This window comes from Balaenoptera ricei, chromosome 17 (assembly GCF_028023285.1).
Source record: "Balaenoptera ricei isolate mBalRic1 chromosome 17, mBalRic1.hap2, whole genome shotgun sequence".
In the NCBI taxonomy this organism is placed as follows: domain Eukaryota; kingdom Metazoa; phylum Chordata; class Mammalia; order Artiodactyla; family Balaenopteridae; genus Balaenoptera; species Balaenoptera ricei.
This window is the reverse complement of record NC_082655.1, coordinates 34623640-34641356: the sequence shown is the minus strand read 5'-3', so window position 1 is coordinate 34641356 and position 17717 is coordinate 34623640. Positions and strand designations below refer to the sequence as shown.

Here is a 17717-nt window from a genome sequence, read left to right as displayed (position 1 = left end):
TTCCACAGTACTTATGCTGTAACTACTTGTTTGATGAAATATTTGTCTCTTTCACGGCTTGACAAACTCTATGAAGGCAAGAACCGGGTTTTAGTAATTTCTAAATCCCCAGCACCTGCCAGCTGATGGATGGGTGGCTGAACAAATGAATGGGCATTCACGTCCCTGCTCTAAATCCTACACTGCTTCAAAATGGTGGGTGGATCTGCAGCTTTTTTATTCTTTTCATAGTCATTCTTAAAGATTTTTAGCTGTTCTGCTATGAAACCAATATTATGAGACTAGGTTTTTTAAAACACACCAAAGGAATATTGTCCTACAAAATAAACCCATGGAGGTTCTACCCCAAATCAAATGGTCCTACAATACTAAGAAGAAGAATTTAACTTTTTTTAACTTTCTTTGAGAATCATCCCCAGAAAGAGTTTACCAGACAGACAAGGAAATCACTTGGTACTTTACAGCTGGGGATACTCTCCCAGTCCCTCCACTTAGAGGACAGTCTTGTTCCTCCCTCCACCCCTCCCTCCTCCATGGCTTAATCTGGGTTGGTGTTAAGGAAATGTACTGAAGGGGCCAAAAGGAAGCTGGAAGCAAAGGGAAGAGAGAAAGCGAGCTCATCAGGAAGCAAAAGTACAGATAAAAGTCTGTGTGCAACTCGCCTGTATAAGTGCCTGAAACTGATAACATGAGTCTAACTGGCTAAGCACCTTAAAATGCAAACTAGAGAAAGTCTAATTACTGGACATCTATTGGCAAGTAATGCAACAAAATATTCCAACATTTAATGCTGTGCCAAAATAGGAAGAATTGGACATAAATACCCATATTAATTTTTTATTTGTTTGGGGTTTTTTTTTTTTTTTCGGTTGTTTAGCCAATCATCAGCATTGTAGCCACGAAAAGGTAAAGTTAGTGCCAACCACGTTCTACCTAGATACCCAAAAGAACCCTAGGTTTTTTTTGAGTCTCAGCTCCCCCATTAAAAAAGGAGCGTGGGGGCTTCCCTGGTGGCGCAGTGGTTGAGAGTCTGCCTGCCAGTGCAGGGGACACGGGTTCGAGCCCTGGTCTGGGAAGATCCCACGTGCCGCGGAGCAACTAGGCCCGTGAGCCACAATTACTGAGCCTGCGCGTCTGGAGCCTGTGCTCCGCAGCAACAGAGGCCGCGATAGTGAGAGGCCCGCGCACCGCGATGAAGAGTGGCCCCCACTTGCCCCAACTAGAGAAAGCCCTCGCACAGAAACGAAGACCCAACACAGCCATAAATAAATAAATAAATAAATAAAAAGACTTTCTCTCTAAAAAAAAGGAGTATGTTAAAAAAAAAAAAAAGGGAGTGTGACCTTGAATAGGTCATTTAACATCTCCTGCTCTCATGTTTCCACCTCTGCCAATAATGGTGCTTACCATATCTGCTTCACAGAGTTGTTTTAAGAATTGGATAATATGTCACATGCAAAAGTAATGTGTACCATCTGAAATAACAGTGTCTAAACCTGGCTAATCATCCACTGTCTAAGGAATATTTTTAAAAACATATTACCAGACCCCACCCAAACCTACTATATCAGAAATCTCCAAATACAAGACTCAGTAATTTATATTCTGGCTAAATAAATTATGGCACATTCATAAAATGTCTCTGGAAGGAATAACATTTAGTCACCTATGAGGATAGGAAGTAGGCAGCTAGGAAACAGAGCAGGGAGGGAAGCTTTTCACTGAGTGCCAATGTACACTTTTTGAATTTAAATCACATATTATCAACTCAAAATTTTGAAAAAAAATTTCTAAGCAACCCAAAGTGATGCTGATGATCAACTAAGTTTGGAAATCACTACTCTAAAATACCACGAATACATGTAAGGACTGCTTAAAACAGTCACAAGATTAATAGTCCACTTAGGGAGATATTAATAACCCTACTATTTCAAGTTTTGGAAATGTTGCTTAGGATAGCCCCCTCTTAGAAATTCACAATCCACATACCTCTATTAGATTCTGATAAGTCCTAAAATGAAAAAACATGTTTACGCTTAATCCTGTGTTTTTCAAACTGAAGTGAACACTGTTTGGGACACAACTAAACATGGAACACAAACAGGCCATTCTTTCTAGTAAGGTCTTGGGGAACCAGAGGACATTGATCTGAAATCTAAGCTCCCGGAAGCAGTAGTCCCAAACCGTGGAGGGGGCCTAGCACAGAGAAGGCCTCTCCCTCCAAAAGGTGGAGCTCAGTAGTGACAAACTACCTTTCCTCTTTTTTCTTTATCTAAACAAAACTGATTTCCCTATTTTCTTACTGGAATTAAAAAGATAAACAGGGATTAAAAAGATAAATGGCATAAACAAACAATCTTACTCTGCCTAAAATTATATTGTTAACATGTATCTATAGCAGACAATTTTTTTAATCCAAGTAACATGGCAACAGCATTTTCATTCCTTTAAGTAGAAAAATTAAAGATCTTTAACTATGATTCAAAATCATCTACTTTTAGGAGACAGCAATAGATTTCAATATTTCCCTTCTACAGTATAAGCAGACCTTCCTGGGCATCTTTATTCCCACAAAGCCAGACTAACCAAGTGGGCTCTACAATCAAATTGTCCAACAACCTTGCTTCTTAGCTGGAGCATGATCATCAGTGTACCCAGAGGGGGTTTGGAAAGTTGTATCAAATTAATGGCTTCTTTGAAATCTGCACCTACTGGGGTTCTTAACACTGGGTCTCTAATTCAGAGATCCAAATCGAAGTCATCAAAAAAAGGTCAAACCTACAAACCACCACAGTCAAATTTAAGGGCTTACAAGATCCCTTTTGTTTTTATCACTATGGCGCACAAAAAAACACAAATGTCTCCCCTCTGGCAACACAGCAACCATAGCAAAGGGTTGGCTGCCCCCACCACCAATAAATTGGATCCACCAGTAAATGTTTCCAATTCTTCGCCTTACAATAAATACTCAACCCAATAGAAGTAGACTCAACAGGCAGTCTCTGATTTACAGATTGACGTTACTAATAGAGAGGGCTCTCATCCCATCTCAAGCCCCACTCTGTATCTGCCAACCACTTAAACAAAAAACAAACACACACACACAAAACGTGGTGCTTTTAGATAGCGTGTGGAGAATGATGTTAGAGAGCTAAGCCTGGGAATGAATATAAAGGACATTAGCCCATCTATCTGCCAATCCCTAATTATCATCCCCAGGCTGCTAGTATTCTCCCCTGGTTTGGGGTTGTTTTTGGGGGGTTTTTTTTTAACCTGAAAATCACTTCCCAGTCATAGATACAATATTCTCAATATTTCAGCATCAGGCACTAACAAGTTTATTGGTTTAATCCTCTCTTCATAACTAACTTCAACCTCCTGAAAAAGAAAGATGGTGGAGCGGCACTCCTGTAATCACCGCCATCTCAGACTGTCCTAGCAAACATTAGGTCAGAACAGGAATGCTTGCAAAACTCAGCCACCATCATCTAGCTACAACATAGCTACGTACAGTGTAGCTCTCCCGGTTCCCTCAAAAAGAAAATTGGCATCTGTAGTGTTTACAGAGCAAAACAGTTAACAAACCTAACAAAATGGAACCAGCCTACAATGAGATTACTATCAATAAATATTATCAATTCACAGTAGGACTCTAAAGTTGTTTTGTCCCAGACTAAATTCTCTACACCTCCTTTCTTCTCTTAGCACTGAGCACTCCATCAAGTTCGATGTGGGTAGTCAGTGAAAAGGTCTTCCATAGGTTTGGGTGGGACTCTTCCCTCCACTTTCCTTTCCATCTAAAGCTGAAAAAAGTAAAGTGAGTAAAACTAAAACAAACAGAAGGAACAAGATGTACTGATATAAGATATGTATCAATTAACAAATATTGACTGAGTATTATGTGCAGGTATGCAAATCAGTGGGATGGCGGGATGGAAGAATGGCTGGAGTAGAGTTGGTATACTGTGCTCACTCTGGAAAACCTCTTCCACTCTCTATATACAGCCATGAAAGACAACCGTAAAAGAGAAAACCAAAAGACAAAGCTGCGATCAAATAAAAGATAAACATCTCCACAGAAGGGAAATGATGCTCAAAGTGCTCCCTAGTGGAAGGCTGGGCTCATCCTGTAAGCTGCAGTTAGGCTCACGGTTCTGTTAGAACACTGCGGCTGAAAAGCTTAATGGTAACCACTAAAAGAACAGAAATACAATCTATGGCTTCCAATCAAAAGAGGAGGAAAAAAGGAAGGAAATGCAGAAAACTAGGAATCTTAACAGAAGGGAAAAAAAGCAGCAAAATAAAAGATTCAGAAAATACGAAATTCAGACAGTAGAAATAAATCTACTTATTCAAATGGTTCATCGCACATATTAAAAGTCAAATATTAACAGAGTGAAGGAAAAGGAAGTATTAATAAGAATAAGAGAGACACCACATAACATTAAAAGGAATAATGCACCAAGCACATTTAACATGCAAGAATTTGAATGTTCCTAATACCATAACCTCAAAAATATATCTAATAAAAACTGACCCTGGGCTTCCCTGGTGGCGCAGTGGTTGAGAGTCTGCCTGCTAATGCAGGGGACACGGGTTCGCGCCCTGGTCTGGGAAGATCCCACATGCCGCGGAGCAACTGGGCCCGTGAGCCACAACTACTGAGCCTGCGCGTCTGGAGCCTGTGCTCCGCAACAAGAGAGGCCACAATAGTGAGAGGCCCGCGCACTGCGATGAAGAGTGGCCCCCGCTTGCCGCAACTACAGAAAGCCCTAGCACAGAAACGAAGACCCAACATAGCAATCAATCAATCAATCAATCAATAAATCTTTAAAAAAAAAAAAAAAAAAAAAAAACTGACCCTTTGAGAAAATGTCAACTCCAATGAGAAATTTAATACACTTCTATCAGAAACTGATAGTTCAAGCAGACAAAATATCAGTAAAGATAGAAACTTTGAAAAGGAACATTAACAAGCTTAGTCTAACAAATAAATATATAGAAACCTGTCCCCCAACTGGGGTGTCACAGGTTTTAAGGCATAAAGCACATTCTGACTCCTAGACTTAACAGATAAATAAAATTTCCTTCAAATTATAAGAATAAACATAAGGTTGCCAACTTTTTAATCTTGCCAAGATTTAGAAAAGGCAACAAACTAGAACTACCAATATTTCATTAAAAGATAAATTTCAAATTTATAAAGTAGAAAAGACAAATCTAAATAAAAAAATTTTCTCCCTAACCCACGGACTGTGAAAACTTTCTTAGAAACTGGCACCAACACAGAATTGTACTTAATTTGATATTTCTTAACTTTTATTTGATCTCAGAAAAACAATCATACAGATTTTTTTCATTTAATATCAAGTCCTTGATATAATAGTCTCTTTGTTTTCCATGAGAAAACAGAAGACTACAAGAGGTTGATTTACCTGTAATTACTCAATTAAGAGGTGACAGAGAGAGAGAAGGAGACAAAACCTCCCCCAGCCTCTATTCTTATCATCATCACACTTGCCATGGGTCCAATTCTATCAACAAATACTTCCTGAATGCCCAGAGTTAAGTATTACAGGAAGTAAGCTGCACTATAAAATACACTGGGGAGGGAGGGGAGACGAAGGGTGGCACCACCTGAGGGGGTTTCTACATACTTGGGAGTGCTGCCCCTCATCATGAGCCACAGCTACAGAAAACTGTGCCATCTACCCCTTAGGAAGCCTGAGGAAGAAAGAAAAGCTGATACAATGCACACATCTCAAGTAGTGTACAATCTACTTGTAAAAACAAAGGCTATACACAGGAAAACAAATAAAAAATAAAACACTAAACTAGCTGCCAAGATGAGTGCTATAACCAAAAATTACTAAGAGAAGGCAGAATTCATTTTGGGTTGGAAGAGTCAGTGAGGGCCAGGGCTTCAGGGGAGTCAGGATTTTGAAATGGGCCTTGAAGGGTGTTGAGACTCATCATCTCAAAAAAGGTGGCATCATCTCAGTGAAAACATTTATAAATATTTATCTAGTAAACAAAAAAAATGGCTCTTACACAACTAAAAAAGCTAAAGGTCTCCAGAACACCTCGAGAAGCCAAGAAGATTCTAAGATTTTAAATTATTTTTCTTACATATCATCTACACAGTCGATAGTGCTAGAGCAGTCTGCTAGTCAAAATACAACTGCAAAAATAAACTAAACTATATACCGCCTTCCTGTGATCAACTATATTCAATATCCCGTAATAAACCATAATGGAAAAGAATCTGAAAAAGAACATACGTATATAACTGAATCACTTTGCTGTACACCAAAAACTAACACAACATTGTAAATCATACTTCAGTAAAAAATTAAATTAAGTTAAATTAAATTTTAAAAATAGAAAAAGAGAAGAGACAGGACAAGAGAATACAACAACAAGGCTGTCATCTACAAGCCAAGAAGCAGGTTTTCACCAGAACCCGACCATTATGGCACCCTGATCTCAGACTTCCAGCCTCCAGAACTGTGAAAAATAAATGTACCAGTTTATGGTATTTTGTTACAGCAACCCAAGCAGACTAAGACAACAGGTATGGAGAACCAGTGTATCCGGAATAAACAGAAATCATTTTCTTGGTCTTCCCTGGTGGCGCAGTGGTTGAGAATCTGCCTGCTAATGCAGGGGACACGGGTTCGAAGCCCTGGTCTGAGAAGATCCCACATGCCGCGGAGCAGCTAAGCCCGTGAGCCACAATTACTGAGCCTGCGCGTCTGGAGCCTGTGCTCCGCAACAGGAGAGGCCGTGATAGTGAGAGGCCCGCGCACCGCGATGAAGAGTGGCCCCCGCTTGCCACAACTAGAGAAAGCCCTCGCACAGAAACGAAGACCCAACACAGCCATAAATTAATTAATTAATTAATTTTTTTAAAAAAAGAAATAATTTTCTTGTGTAGGACTTCTAGTTAAACATGAGTTACCTCCACCACCTCCTACAACCCCCCTAAAACGCCAAGTGAATTTTAAAGTTACAAGGACAAAGAGAAAGAGAGAAGGCTAGAGCACTCAAGCAAGAGATGCCAACAAAATTTTTGGAAGCTGGAAAGCATATAGAACAAGTGGCAAATGACTTAGCAGACAAGAGAAAATTGAAACCTAAAGTCTACAGGATGGGCAAAGAGGAACAGACCAACTCTTAGAAACTGGAGGCACCAGGTACCTGTGAAGCCTGGGGGTGACCCCAAACAGGAAGTTTGCATAAGGAGCAGTTAAGATCCCCACCCTATAGGCCTGAGGCTGCCCCTCCCAGACCCTGACTGAACTGTCCCTTACTTACAGAAATTCAACCAGAATACCAGCCTGGGGATACCTGGCCAGGCAGGAATGGGGACACTGGAAGCAGTGAAAGCTGTTTGCTGAAATGAGTCCACCAGCTCCCATCCCAGAGCGCTTGCAGCCACACTCTTCACTTCCAGGATTCCTCTCCCGCGAAACTGGCCCAACGGGAGAGAAAAAATCTTCGGCATAATATAAAACAAAAAGTCAAAGCGATAGACAATAAAGGGAGGAAAGATACGTAAATCAGAGTGGCAATGGAGGTGTCAAACATCCAACTACTAGGAGTTCCAAAAAAAGAAAAATGAGAAAATGGATGAGAGAAAAATGTGTAACAAAATTTCCTGGAATGATAGGAGCTTCCAGAATAAAGGCACCTACCAAGTGTTTGGGGCCCAAAATACAATGAATGAGAAAAGGACCTACTACATAAAGGCACATCAACATGAAATTTCTCAGCACCATGGACTGAGGAAAGACTCTCAAAGCGCTTTTTCTTTGGGGGGGGTGGGGGGGGGGGGTGGGGGGGAGGCAGACGGGGTAAGGTAGGTCAAGTTAAAAGGATCAGGAGTCAAAATGGCACTGAACTCCTTAAAAGAAATACTGGAAGCTATGTGATGATGCAATGCCTTCAAAATTTTGAAGAAAAATTATTCCCAACCAGAAATTTTATACCTAGCAACTAACAATAAGGACAAAAATTAAATTTGCTTTCAACTAAATAAAAAAAATGGCACACTAAAGACAGAAAAGGGATAAGCTTTTTTTTTTTTTTTTTTTTTTTAATGTTTGGCCGTGTTGGGTCTTCGTTGCTACGCGCGGGCTTTCTCTAGTTGCGGCGAGCAGGGGCTACTCTTTGTTGCGGTGCGCTGGCTTCTCATTGCAGTGGCTTCTCTTGCTGCGCTTGTTGTGGAGCACCGGCTCTAGGCGCGCGGGCTTCAGTACGTGGCATGCAGGCTCAGTAGTTGTGGCGCATGGGCTTAGCTGCTCCGCGGCATGTGGGATCTTCCCGGACGAGGGCTCAAACCTGTGTCCCCTGCATTGGCAGGCAGATTCTTAACCACTGCGCCACCAGGGAAGTCCCAGGGATAAGCTTTTAAAAAAACTTTTAAAACTATCAAAACTAGATCCAAAATTCCTTAAAACGTCACCAAAACAGTTAACTAAGTTAGAAACGAAAACAAAAAAACTTCCACTCTCTTGCCTTTTGGGATACAGAAAGTATGTAGACTCACTTGTCCAACCGACCTCACAGCAGTGACTGTCATTTCATCTACAAAACTGATAGAAAAGTAAACATACCATTTGTGTTTAAAACGTATACGTGCAACTTTAAACATCTTTAAATATTCTAAAGATTACTGAATGTCCACAAAGACAGAGCTTGGGATGAGGGAGAAGAGCAAGTACCAGAGCAAAGACCAAAAGCAAACAAAGAGAAGGAAACCAAAAACCCCTAGGGACAAAAATTTCTATTGGGCTTGTGAAGGAATTACTTGCACACTCTCCCTGAAACCAGCAAGTCTAAAGGGCCTTGACCCTCCTTCTTCAAACTCTCTTAATAGTGTCTCAAGTTATTGGCTTGGCCATAGTCTATAACGTAGACAAGCCGGAAAAGCTCTAACCACAGCAATCAGAACTTAAAAGCCTGACCTTTAAACTAAATCAAGATTTTTGATCTGAAATACCAGGAAAGGACTGAGTCCCTCAACACATCCTGTAAATAATTTAGACCATAAATTCACTTCTGTGATGGCAAAGTTTACTTACACATTGAACCAAAAGGGTAGTGTAGCATACAGTATGCTTAGTACAAAGCCTGGTACAAAATATTAACGGCTCCTGCTATTACTGGCGTTAACATTTCTGAATGAAAGAAAAGGAGGTGCTGAGTGCTAAGTAGGAACTGGTGAAAAAGGAATTTGGGGAACCAGAGCTATTATGGGTGGGCAGTACCACTTTGGATGAAGACAGCAAAGAGTGACTCCAAATATCTACCATTATACCCCATTAAAAACCAATGATAGACATCTGAAACAGATCTCATAACTAACACATAAGACCAACTAGACATAACTGAAGTTCATGGATAAAACTGTACTCCTTAGCTCACGTGTACTGCAAAAATAATGTGAATCCATAGCATCTATTAAAATCCTGGTTATCTAAACCTTTCCAAATTACATTTAGAATTACCTCTATCCTTCCCAGTTATATATCAAATATCTACAGAAAGTGTAATAAGGATACTGTGGCCCAGTGGACACTTTCTCTTTTGACTTCCTCCAGAACTTCTCATCAATTCTACTCAATTTAGCAATTAGTCATTTACTGCTTCGTCTCTATACTGCTATCCTACTTTTTAACAGTTCTATTTTATTTTCCTAACTACACAGTAAACTCCTTAAGGATGTAACCATGACTTAACTTTTTGCACATCTGGGTATTAGTACATTACAGATACTAGATAGGTTGACTAAAGATACTAGAATATCATACAAAGAAGAGACTAACTGTTCACAACCTTTCTCAGCCAAACGACACACAAAGGATGGAAACAATTTAGTGTCACTATGGTAATGATTCTAATGTGTCCCCAGTCCACCATCTCACACCCTAGCATGTCCAGATGGAGAGTGCAACAAAGGCTTAATCAATAGGAACCAGCACCCTGGCTTCAGAAATGAACGGTCCTAGTTTCAACACTCAGCTGAGCATGGAGACTATCTGTCACTTCACGGTCCCTATTCCTCCACCAAACCCCAGGCAAGGGAAGAAAAGACATGTGATGATGGGCCTGTCCTCTGCAAACAGATCAAATTTTAAAGCAATAAAAAAAAATTTATTCATGTAGGCACAAGATAACAGTTAATGTACTGCTTTTAAAGGCTGGAGCACAGTCCTTTACTGCGACATTTTGTTTTTATCTACAAATGTTTAAAACTTCAGTTCACATAACAGTAACCCATGAGCCTCAGCAGCAGACCCTGTTAACGGGCCTTCATAACTAAGGACCCCGTGCTTAGAGACCTACCACTCCACGGCTGTGCAGCCTGGGAGGCACGCTCAACTGCCTTCACCTCAAATTGCCTCTGCAACAGTGCTGCCAGGCTGCTGAATGAGATGATGTTTGGAAAACGTAGTGCTTCATATATAGTAAGGAGTAATAATGCTGAAAATGTTTAAAATGAGCAAACCGCATAATTTTCCAGATCAGCCTCTAAACATTATATAATTCTAATCCAGAAAGTTACACTCCTCAATTCCCATAGAGGGGCCTCCACAAAACAAGGAGTTCAGCTTTTATCAGCGCTCAGTACAGTCACATAAAGAAAACTTCTGTGTTGACTATAAAACTCACTGTCCGTTGGGCTTTTTAGTAGCCCTAAATATAAAAAAGATTCACTAAAAATGTATCTCAGAGCATGATTAAGAAAAAGTTTCTCTCTGATGTAACATGATAAGCAGTTAATTTTTCAGCCATTGCTTTTTGTCTTGGCTTGCAGAAAGTCCAAAATATGATTCAACTTAAACTGACACTTCCTATCATCTTTACCATCTAGAAATTCTACCCACTCTCTTCCTTGCTTTGAGTATTAGTCCTGGGAAGGCCCTCAGAAACTGTCCAATCCCACATCTTCATTTTGTAATGACAACAAAGCCTCTTTTGACTAGAAACAGACAAAACAACAAAAGGTATTGCATGTACAAAATAAATACAGGGTCTTTTTCGCATTCACACAAAAGATGCTGCAATTTCATCACATATTCCATTTAATAAAAATTGCAAAACACTAAGAAAAATGACACATGACTAATATCACTTTAAAACTGACCACAAATAATACACCACCTTAGGCAAAGCTATGAAATAATAAGGCCTATTTCTAACAAACTTTACACGCAAATAGATATCATCTTCATATTAACCATACTGGTAAGCTATACATTTATGTCAACAACAATGACCTGCCCAAAAGATTTTTAGAACTCTCCTTCTGGAACTGTCTGTAAGGTCTCTTTTAAATGCCAATATCTAGCCAGTAGCTAGTACAATGCCTTGCACATAGTAGGTATGCAAATGATTATTAAAATAAATAGATTCTGCAGCAAAACCTAGTCATTTCAAGACAGATGTGTCTCTGGAAATAGAAAACATTCAGTCCTAAAGCTGACTAATCAAATGGATGATGAAGCCAAGTAGCTCCTGTCCAAAGAAGATTCTGTTTCGCAGGAAATACACCCTGTGTCTGAGCAGAGTCATAGTGAAGAACTAATCACTGGCCCACATTTCAATCTTTTAAGTCTCAGAACATAGCAAATGTTTCACATTTCCTAAATAATGCACCCAAACAACCACCTGACTGTATGAGTAATACTAGTGATGTCAAAGAAACACATTTACCTTGGCTCCCCTTATGATTCTGACCTGGATGCTTCTGGAGAGGGCTCTGTGATATTAAGCTGTTGAACTGCCCAGTACGATACTTCAGTCTGGAAATATTATGTCCATTAATAGTTACTACTGCCACAAAATGCATTATGTCCAGTGCCATAAATATCAAGTCTTCACTGTTTCTATTTTCAAATACACAGTATCAACCATCTCTAAAACTTTCATGGTACCCAAATCTCCTTCTGAACTATTATACTTTACTGTTTATCATCTTTTTTAATGGTCGTGATAGTTAAAAAAAAGAAATCCATAAATTCTTTTTTTCCTAAATATTTATTTATTTATTTGGCTGTGCCAGGTCTTAGTTGCAGCACGAGGGATCTTTTTTTTTTTTTTTTTTTTTTCAGTTGAGGCATGCGGGATCTAGTTTCCTGACCAGGGATGGAACCTGGGCCCCCTGCATTCGGAGCGCAGAGTCTTAACCACTGGACCACCAGGGAAGTCCCTCCATAAATTCTTTGGCACTCTTCCCATCAAGAGGTGGAGTCTAATTATCCTCCCTTGAATATGGGCCTTATGATTTGCTTCTTGAGAAAAGATCGAGGCTGAAGAAACACTGCATGACTTCTAAGGCTATGTCAGGAAAAGGTATTCTAGCCTGGCTCTGTCTCTTGGGACACATGCCTTTTAAACTTTTAGCTACCTGGTAAGAAGTCTAGCTACCTCGAAGACTCCATTCTGCAGAGACCACACAGAAGTAGAGATGCCTGAGAAACCTCAGCTGTTCCAGATCCCAGCTGTTTGAATCTCCTAGATGACTCCAGCTACCATCTCACGGCAACTGCATAAATCTAGATAAGAACCACCTAGCTGAGTACTGTCAATCGCCAGAAATAATAATAAATGATTACTGTTTTACACCATTAAGTTTGGAGTGATTTATTACACAGCAATTAAAAACCAGAATGATGATCAAAGGAAATCTCAGCATTTTCTTTGGTACTAGTTCCACTGATATATGAATAAAGCCTCATTTATGGTTCATCTCTGATATTTTCCTTACCCATTTCCTTTAACTGGGCCAAGTTTAAAACCCAAAACTCTATATTACCTACACCTTAATATGTTTATTTCCTTAAATGTTTATTTCACATATCTTATTTACAAATCTATTTAACCTTAGACTCATCTGAATAGTAAATCTTTGCTCAAATAAAAGCCAATCTTTATGTAACATCAATAGAAAACCTATAGTTAGTCTAGTAACTAATACAACACTGACAGGCCAACTCTCCTGTCAATCACCCAGGTAACATATACTGATAGAATGTTCTCATTTCCTCATCCCTGCAGTTGAGAGACCACATAAGGAAACAAAAGGTGACAAGGCCAAAACCTTCACCAGCCATTGATCTTTTATTAAAAGTCTCCAAAAATCCTTGCAAGTTTAACAAGTGCACAACCTGGCCTATCACTTTCACATCTTTTGAAGTCAAGCTGATGCTGATCACAGGATGTTATCTGACAACAAAATGTAGTCCAATGCAAAACATGTGCAAAGTGAAACTTGGAATCTCACAAAAATCCAAGATTCCCTGAGGTCTAGAAAAAGCAACATTGAGAAATTCATTAAAGCACACAATGCTGACAAATGAAAATTATATACAAAGACCAATTAAAAGTTCATAAAAATCGAAAACAATGACACAACTGTGCTTTGAAATAGAATGACTTTAGTATTTCAATAATTAAGTGTGGCCCTTGGAAAAACTACAAATATTTTTGAAAAAATGACTCCATGACAAAATTCAAATGGAGCCAAATACAATGTGTAGGCCTTGACTGAATTCTGGTTTGAAAAAACCCAGCTATTGTGTACAGACATTTTGAAGACAAGTGGAGAAAAGTAATGGTATTAAGGAACTCTTGTTAATTTTCTAAAGTGATAATGGTGGTTGTACAGAAGAAGGTCCATATTCTTAGGCAATGCAAGCCCATGTATTTAAAGATTAAAAAAGCATCATGATGACTGCAACTTCTAAACAGCTCAACGAAATCATTTATATATACATGCATATTTTGCAAATTTGGCAAAAACAATTACCAAAACAACAATTACTGAATGGAGAAGGTGGATAACCAAATAACTCACTGTTCATTCTTTCAATTTTTCTGCATGTCTGAAGATGTTTACAATAGAATGTTGGATGGGAAAAAGAATATCAACCTCACCAAAATTACATACACATATACAGAGTCAAGGATCACCATTTAAGGAAGGTCTCCTACATGAAATATTGGGGGGGCGGGGGGGGAGGTTAGGTGAAATATTGTGGTATCTTTCAATGTTATTGGAATAGTACATTCCAAAAAAAAAAAAAAATCCATACACTTAATTCATTCCTTATTCCAGAGATTGGAATATAGTTCTAAGAACTAATTTTTATTAAAATAAAGTACTTTATTTTGCTTACTTTTGAAGTTCAGATTAATTTAATAAACACGTGTACTAACATATGTCAAGTACTAGGAATGCAAAGACCACAATGAGCCTGTCTTCAAAGAGGTCACCTCTCAGCTCCCCCGGATGGCACTCACAGGCTCAAACTGAAGGAAGGACAGTTTAAAGAGGGGCCCTGCAGGATAATGAGAATATTTAAGAAACCATTTAGGGATAGTACAAAGAATAGTTAATTCAGTGGGCTTTCCCGTAATTTCTAACTGATCACATTTTTAATAGGAATACATTTCAGACAGATGTAACATATGGAAATTAAACACCACACATTTCAAAAGAAGTGTTTCATAACTGTGAACACACAAAAAGCATGTCACTAGAATGTGAGCTCCTCAAAGGCAGGAATTTTTGCCTCTTTAGTTCATGGATACAGCCCAAGTATCTGGCCCATAACAAGCCCTCAATAAATATCTGTTATTGTAAAGCAATTATACTCCAGTAAAGATGAATGAATGAATGAAATGAAGTCGAATTTCTTTTAATGTCCATTTATATTTAATTTATGGTGAAAATTCTGGTCAACTTACTAGGAGGAAAAAAATTATTTAAATTTTATCACAATGTTTTTGACAAGCTATCTTCTCCCTGTGTGAACTCTGAATATAAAATGGAAATGATAAATTTTTGTCCAAAATCCAAAAGGCTTTCATCACACAACATTCCTTTGAGGCATGCCTGTGAACAAATATTCTGTAAGCTCAAGTCAGAAATTATGCCCATATATCTATCTGATCCTAATGGCTTTGTTCAATATCAAAGTTCAAAATAACTTTTTAAAATAATTATTTGTAGAATCGTCCCTCAATTAGTTTTACACAAAGAATTATACTCCCTGTAAGAAGTCTCTAGAGGGAAAAAAAAGGAAAAAAAAACTTCAGTGAAATTAAATCAGTATTCTTTATTCAATGCTTTTCATGTTCCTGCTTTAGGTGAATAGCTAACTAAATTCAAACACTTTCCTAGGGATTTATTCTTTTTCTATTATTAAAATAATATATACTCACATAAAAGTATAAAAAATACTAAAACATATTAAGAGACATCAAAAGCAATCACTCAACCCAGAAACAAGCACACTGTCATCACTTCTTATGAAACTTTTACCTTTAACCTGGTTAAGACCATGAACTGTTTTACACAGAAAAATGGAGTCTTTTTATCTCAGTGATATTATTGGTCCGTTTACAGGATTTGCACTGTTTTCCCAACAGCAATAAGGCATTTGAACTGAACCATCCATCCAAGCTTGTTTGTCTTCATTTACACTAACAAACATCAACAACTTGGCTGGATAGAGGTTTAAAGATGCTATTTGTAGCCATGAGATCAAGCAACTGGCCTAAACTAGGATGGAATGCATACCCTCTTATTGCACTGGTTCAGTTACTCTAAGTCTAATCCATTAAATTAACTAGTCACAGCCAATATATGACATAACACAACAGATTTATTTTATCATGATAATACCAAGCTCATTACTGAAGATAGTTAAGAGGGTATTCTTTTTTTTTTTTTAATTTTTTTTTAATTATTTATTTATTTATGGCTGTGTTGGGTCTTCGTTTCTGTGCGAGGGCTTTCTCTACTTGCAGCAAGTGGGGGCCACTCTTCATCGCGGTGCGCGGGCCTCTCACTATCGCGGCCTCTCTTGTTGCGGACGGAGCACAGGCTCCAGACGCGCAGGCTCAGTAATTGCGGCTCACGGGCCTAGTTGCTCCGCTGCATGTGGGATCTTCCCAGACCAGGGCTCGAACCCGTGTCCCCTGCATTGGCAGGCAGACTCTCAACCACTGCGCCACCAGGGAAGCCGAGGGTATTCTTTTTTACAAGAGAACTATTCAACTGATTTGAAACCCTATGTAGTTACTCTGAGCATTCTCTCACCTTAGGGTCTTCTCGCATGCTGTTCCTTCTGCCTAGAAAGCTCTTCTAGTCCTCCAGGCCCTGCCCTACATCACACATCTTCCCCACCAGCTCCTCAGCCTGGTCCTCCTTTTAAACATTTCAGAATCCTGGTCCTCCTTTTAAACATTACTTCTTCCAATAAGCTGTTCCTTCTTTGCAAGACTGGGGTATGTGCCTCTGGTGAAGAATCCTTTACTTCCTCTTTCCCTATGCTCATTATCATACTGCTCTGTAATGGTCTGTCTTTCCCACAGACTAAGCTCTACCATCATACACCCAAGACTAGAACCAACATGTAGCAGAAGCCCCACAAAATGTGCTTAATTAAAGGATGAGATACTATTCAATGGCATACACACTGTGTGTACATATTACTATTTTTTTTTCAAATGTGTGTTTCTTTAATGTTAAAAAATATACACAGGAGAAGCAATGTGTTTTACATAGGAATACACACATTAACAAGGCACTTCTTATAGTTTTCCAAAACTCTATTATATCAGTCTGAGATTTATAAATTAAATATATCAGAACCTTTTAAGTTAAAATGATATCCTTGAAACTACTGGACATACTAGACTTTTCTGAAGATCAAATGAACGGAGAATGGGAATATGGTTTGTGTCAAATAAGGTTTATTGTTAGCTTTATTGCCTATAGTCTATAAGATGAAACTTTACTGTGCCTTTGCAAACAGGATACATTTCTTAAAAAAAACTGATCAAAATTTTCCATACAAACAGCTCTATATGATAGATTGTTTTTTTATTTGGCCGCAACTTGCGGCATGCAGGATCTGTTCTCCAACCAGGGATCGAACCCGCGCCCCCTGCAGTGGAAGTGCAGAGTCTTAACCACTGGACCGCCAGGGAAGTCCCCATATTAATATTTAATTGCGTGTGTGTGTATATATACATATATATATACATATATATATATACACACTAACAGGTGTGTGTGTATCAGAAAAACAAGTTACTTCCCATGCCCATTCCAAGAAGAAAAGGAAAAACAATAAAGCTGAATTAATGCAGAGTCTAGTCTTTGCCACTTCACTAATCATCTGGGCACTCCAGCCCTCAATTTCCTCAGCTGTAAAACATGAAAATCCTAAAATCCTCCTTGATGTAAAATTTTGAACATCTCAAAAATGACTTTCTACTCAGGAAAGTCAAGTAGACTTGTGGTCTAGTCAAGTCAAAAGGTAATACCAATTATTACAGTCTACCATACAGCATGATAATAGGCATCCTAGAAAAGAGATCAATTCTCACTGAGCACTTGACAGGAGGAGGGCTGCCGAAACAGCCCCCCAAAAGAGAAGAGTCTCAACCCACTACCAACCAAAGGTGAGCAAACACTCCCAAGCCCAGGAGGTGAGGTGATAAGCTGTCAACGTGCTTTTGCTTTATCACACGTTATTTCAAATAAGCTTTTGCTACCCGGAACCTTCCCCCATTAAATTTATATGGAAAGCATAATGAAAAGATAACATAATTATACTAAATTCATTTGTGCCAAATCAAATACATGAGCCCTACCAGTTAAAAAATTAACAAAAACAAAAACAAAACACAGAAGA

General features: G+C 38.8%; 1 protein-coding gene and 1 non-coding gene across 2 annotated transcripts in view; both read right to left on the bottom strand.

The window, feature by feature from the left end:
* Window positions 1-17717, bottom strand: part of UBR5 (ubiquitin protein ligase E3 component n-recognin 5) — a 141078-nt gene that overhangs the window by 109468 nt on the left and 13893 nt on the right. The window lies entirely within an intron of this gene.
* TRNAR-CCG (transfer RNA arginine (anticodon CCG)) lies at window positions 12140-12212 on the bottom strand. The gene has a single exon. It is a non-coding gene; the product is annotated as a tRNA-Arg (tRNA).